This window comes from Arachis stenosperma, chromosome 6, assembly GCF_014773155.1.
Source record: "Arachis stenosperma cultivar V10309 chromosome 6, arast.V10309.gnm1.PFL2, whole genome shotgun sequence".
In the NCBI taxonomy this organism is placed as follows: Eukaryota; Viridiplantae; Streptophyta; class Magnoliopsida; order Fabales; family Fabaceae; genus Arachis; species Arachis stenosperma.
Genome location: NC_080382.1, coordinates 128,763,129 through 128,768,868, shown reverse-complemented (window position 1 = coordinate 128,768,868; position 5,740 = coordinate 128,763,129). Strand labels below are relative to the sequence as shown.

Sequence of the window (5,740 nt, the reverse complement as noted above, 5' to 3'; positions counted from 1 at the left end):
GTCCAGAAATGTGAATTTAGCATAAAAACTAATGAAAACATCCCTAAAAGTAACTAGAACCTATTAAAAACTACCTAAAAATAATGCCAAAAAGCGTATAAATTATCCACTCATCACAACACCAAACTTAAATTGTTGCTTGTTCTCAAGCAACTGAAAATCAATTAGGATAAAAAGAAGAGAATATACTATAAATTCCAAAATATCAATGAATATTAATTCTAATTAAATGAGCGGGACTTGTAGCTTTTTGCTTCTAAACAGTTTTGGCATCTCACTTTTTCCATTAAAGTTCAGAATGATTGGCTTCTCTAGGAACTTTAGAATTTCGGATAGTGTTATTGATTCTCCTAGTTAAGTATGTTGATTCTTGAACACAGCTACTTTTATGAGTCTTGGCTGTGGCCCTAAGCATTTTGTCTTCCAGTATTACCACCGGATACATAAATGCCACAGACACATAACTGGGTGAACCTTTTCAGATTGTGACTCAGCTTTGCTAGAGTCCCCAGTTAGAGATGTTCAGAGCTCTTAAGCACACTCTTTTTGCTTTGGATCACGACTTTAACCACTCAGTCTCAAGCTTTTCACTTGGACCTTCATGACACAAGCACATGGTTAGGGACAGCTTGATTTAGCCGCTTAGGCCTGGATTTATTTCCTTGGGCCCTCCTATCCATTGATGCTCAAAGCCTTGGATCCTTTTTACCCTTGCCTTTTGGTTTTAAGGGCTATTGGCTTTTTCTGCTTGCTTTTTCTTTTTCTTTCTATTTTTTTTCGCCATTTTTTTAGAAAGCTTTTGTTTTTCACTGCTTTTTCTTGCTTCAAGAATCAATTTCATGATTTTTCAGATCATCAATAACATTTCTCTTTGTTCATCATTCTTTCAAGAGCCAACAATTTTAATATTCATAAACAACAAGATCAAAATTATGCACTGTTCAAGCATTCATTCAGAAAACAAAAAGTATTGTCACCACATCAATATAATTAAACTAAATTCAAGGATAATTTCAAAATTCATGTACTTCTTGTTCTTTTGAATTAGAAACATTTTTTTGTTTAAGAGAGGTGAAGGATTTATGGAATTTATTCATAGCTTTAAGACATAGTTACTACATACTAATGATCGTGGAGTAGAGACACAAAACATAGATAAACATGTAACATAAAAATCGAAAAACAGAAAAATATAAGAACAAGGAATGAGTCCACCTTAGTGGCATCTTCTTCTTGAAGGACCAATGATGTCCTTAAGCTCTTCTATATCCCTTCTTTGCCTTTGTTGCTCCTCCCTCATTGCTCTTTGATCTTCTCTTATTTCATGGAGAATGATGGAGTGCTCTTGATGTTCCACCCTTAATTGTTCCACATTGTAACTCAAATCTTCTAAGGAAGTGTTGAGTTGTTCCCAATAGTTGTTGGGAGGAAAGTGCATCCCTTGAGGCATCTCCGGGATTTCTTGGTGATGAGCTTCCTCATGCGTCCCTTGGGCTCCATGAGTGGGCTCCCTTGTTTGCTCCATCTTTTTCTTAGTGATGGGCTTGTCCTCCTCAATGAGGATGTCTCCTTCTATGATAACTCCAGCTGAGTAACATAGATGGCAAATAAGATGAGGAAAAGCTAGCCTTGCCAAAGTAGAGGACTTATCGGCTATTTTGTAGAATTCATGGGAGATGACTTCATGAACTTCTACTTCCTCTCCAATCATGATGCTATGAATCATGATGGCCCGATCCACAGTAACTTCAGATCGGTTGCTAGTGGGGATGATGGAGTGTTGAATGAACTCTAACCGTCCTCTAGCCACAGGCTTGAGGTCCAGTCTTCTTAGTTGAACCGGCTTGCCTTTGGAGTCTCTTTTCCATTGAGCTCCTTCCACACATATGTCCATAAGGACTTAGTCCAACCTTTGATTAAAGTTGACCCTTCTAGTGTAGGGGCGTGCATCTTCTTGCATCATGGGTAAGTTGAACGCCAACCTCACATTTTCCAGACTAAAATCTAAGTATTTCTCCCGAACCATTGTAAGATAATTCTTTGGACTCGGGTTCATACTTTGATCATGGTTCCTAGTGATCCATGCATTGGCATAGAACTCTTGAACCATTAAGATTCCGACTTGTTGAAAGGGGTTGGTTAGAACTTCCCAACCTCTTCTTTGGATCTCATGTCGGATCTCCGGATACTCATTTTTCTTGAGCTTGAAAGGGACCTCAGGGATCACCTTCTTCTCGGCCACAACATCATAGAAGTGGTCTTGATGGGCTTTCGAGATGAATCTTTTCATCTCCCATGACTCAGAGGTGGAAGCTTTTGTCTTCCCTTTTCCTTTTCTAGAGGTTTCTCCGGCCTTAGGTGCCATCAATGGTAATGGAAAAATAAAAAGCTTATGCTTTTACCACACCAAACTTTAAAATATTGCTCGCCCTCGAGCAAGATAAGAAAGAAGAGAGAAAGAAGAAGAAGAAAATATGGAGGAGAAGAGGAGGTGTAGGATTCGGCCAAGGTATAGAAGAGGGGGTTGTGTTGTGTGAAAAGAAAGTAGAATGGAGAGGTATATATAGGGATGGGGGAGAGGGTAGGTTTGGCCATTTAGGGTGGGTTTGGGTGGGAAAGATTTTTGAATTTTGAAGGTAGGTGGGGTTTATGGGGAAGAGTGGATGGATGTGAGTGGTGAAGGGGGTAATTGGGAAGAGAGATTGAGGTGATTGGTGAAGGGTTTTTGGGAAAGTGTGTTATAGGATTAGGAGGTAAGGTGGGAATATGTTAGGTGGGGATCCTGTGGGGTCCACAGATCCTGAGATGATCCTGTGGGGTCCACAGATCCTGAGGTGTCAAGGATTTACATCCCTGCACCAATTAGGCATGTAAAATGCCTTAGCATACCATTCTGGCATTTAAACGCCGAAGTGATGCACGTTCTGGGCGTTCAACGCCCATGTGCAGCATGTTTCTGGCGTTGAACGCCAGTTCCATGCTTGTTACTGGCGTTCTGCGCCAGCTTTCCTCAGGGCACATTCCTAGCGTCCAAACGCCAGGAAGTTGCTTGTTTCTGGCGTTCAGCGCCAGATCCATGCTCTATTCTGGCGTTGAACGCCGGCCAGATGCACCTTACTGGTGTTTAAACGCCAGTAAGTCCTTCCTCCAGGGTGTGATTTTTCCTCTGTTGTTTTTGATTCTGTTTTTAATTTTAATATTTTTTTTGTGACTCCTCATGATCATGAACCTACTAAAACACAAAATAACAATAAAAATAAAATTAGATAAATAAAAATTGGGTTGCCTCCCAACAAGCGCTCTTTTAATGTCACTAGCTTGACAGTGGGTTCTCATGGAGCCTTAGAGAAGTTCAGAGCATGATGAAGGTTTTCCAACACCAAACTTAGAGTTTGAATGTGGGGTCTTCTCAACACCAAACTTAGAGTTTGGTTGTGGCCTCCCAACACCAAACTTAGAGTTTGATTGTGGGGGCTCTTTTGGACTTTGTATTGAGAGAAGCTCTGCATGCTTACTCTCTTTTGTTACAGAGGGATGGCCGTGTGCCTTAAACACAAGGTAGTCCCTATTCAATTGAAGAACTAATTCTCCTCTGTTAACATCTATTACAGCACCTGCTGTGGCTAGAAAAGGTCTTCCAAGGATGATGCATTCATCCTCTTCCTTCCTAGTGTCTAGGATTATGAAATCAGCAGGGATGTAAAGGCCTTCAACCTTTACTAATATGTCCTCTACTAATCCATAAGCTTGTCTTACTGACTTGTCTGCCAATTGTAATGAGAATAAGGCAGGCTGTACTTCAATGATCCCTAGTTTCTCCATTACAGAGAGTGGCATAAGATTTATCCCTGACCCTAGGTCACACAGAGCCTTGTTAAAGGTCATGGTGCCTATGGTACAGGGTATTGAGAATTTTCTAGGATCTTATCTCTTTTGAGGTAGAGTTTACTGAACCCATGTATCTAGTTCACTAATGAGTAAGGGAGGTTCACCTTCCCAAGTCTCATTACCAAATAACTTGGCATTCAGTTTCATGATAGCTCCCAGATATTGAGCAACTTGCTCTCCAGTCATATCTTCATCCTCTTCTGAGGAAGAATAGTCTTCAGAGCTCATGAATGGCAGAAGGAGATTTAGTGGAATCTCTATGGTCTCTATATAAGCCTCAGGTTCCTTTAGGTCCTCAATAGGGAACTCCTTCTTGCTTGAGAGACGTCCCAGGAGGGCTTCCTCACTAGGATTTTCGTCCTTGTCCTCCCTTGTGCATTTGGCCATATTGATTACATCAATGGCCTTGCACTCTCCCTTTGGATTCTCTTCTGTATTACTTGGGAGAATACTGGGAGGAGTTTCAGTGATTTTCTTACTCAGCTGGCCCACTTGTGCCTCCAAATTTCTAATGGAGGATCTTGTTTCACTCATGAAACTTAAAGTGGCCTTAGACAGATCAGAGACTATGTTTGATAAGTTATAGGGGCTCTGTTCAGAATTCTCTGTCTGTTGCTGAGAAGATGATGGAAAAGGCTTGTTATTGCTTAGCCTGTTTCTTCCACCATTATTAAAGCCTTGTTGAGGCTTTTGTTGATCCTTCCATGAGAAATTTGGATGATTTCTCCATGATGAATTATAGATGTTTCCATAAGGTTCACCCATGTAATTAACCTCTACCATTGCAGGGTTCTCAGGATCAAAAGCTTCTTCAGAATCTGCCTCTTTAGTACTGTTGGATGCATTTTACCATCCATTCAGACTTTGAGAGATCATGTTGACTTGCTGAGTCAACACTTTGTTCTGAGCCAATATGGCATTCAGAGCATCAATTTCAAGAACTCCCTTCCTCTGAGGCATCCCATTATTCACGGAATTCCTCTCAGAAGTGTACATGAATTGGTTATTTGCAACCATGTCAATAAGTTCTTGAGCTTCTGCAGGTGTTTTCTTTAGGTGAATGGATCCACCTGCAGAACGGTCCAATGACATTTTGGAAAACTCAGATAGACTATAATAGAATATATCTAATATGGTCCATTCTGAAAACATGTCAGAAGGACACTTTTTGGTCATCTGCTTGTATCTTTCCCAAGCTTCATAGAGGGATTCACCATCTTTTTGCTTGAAGGTCTGAACATCCACTCTAAGCTTGCTCAGTTTTTGAGGAGGAAAGAATTTATCCAAGAAGGCCGTGACCAGCTTATCCCAGGAGTCCAGGCTATCTTTAGGTTGTGAGTCCAACCATGTTCTTGCTCTGTCTCTTACAGCAAAAGGGAAAAGCATGAGCCTGTAGACTTTAGGATCTACTCCATTCGTCTTTACAGTCTCACAAATCTGCAAGAACTCAGTTAAAAACTGGTAAGAATCTTCAGATGGAAGTCCATGAAACTTGCAGTTCTGTTGCATTAGAGCAACTAATTGAGCTTTCAGCTCAAAATTGTTTGCTCCAATGACCGGAATGGAGATGCTTCTTCCATCAAATTTGGAAGTTGGTTTAGTGAAATCACCAAGCATCCTCCTTGCATTATTGTTGTTGGGTTCGGCTGCCATCTCCTTTTCTTGTTCAAAAATTTCAGAAAGGTTGTCTCTGGATTGTTGTAATTTAGCTTCTCTTAATTTCCTCTTCAAAGTCCTTTCAGGTTCAGGATCAGCTTCAACAAGAGTGCCTTTTTCCTTGTTCCTGCTCATATAGGGAAGAAGAGAACAAGAAAAGAAAGAGGAATCCTCTATGTCACAGTATAGAGATTCC

The 5,740-nt window shown here is 40.7% G+C and overlaps 1 non-coding gene across 1 annotated transcript; it reads left to right on the top strand.

The window, feature by feature from the left end:
- The first annotated feature begins 5,038 nt into the window (after nucleotides 1-5,038).
- Nucleotides 5,039-5,142, top strand: LOC130938541 (small nucleolar RNA R71). Its single transcript, XR_009069704.1, has one exon. It is a non-coding gene; the product is annotated as a small nucleolar RNA R71 (small nucleolar RNA).
- The last annotated feature ends 598 nt before the right edge of the window (nucleotides 5,143-5,740 follow it).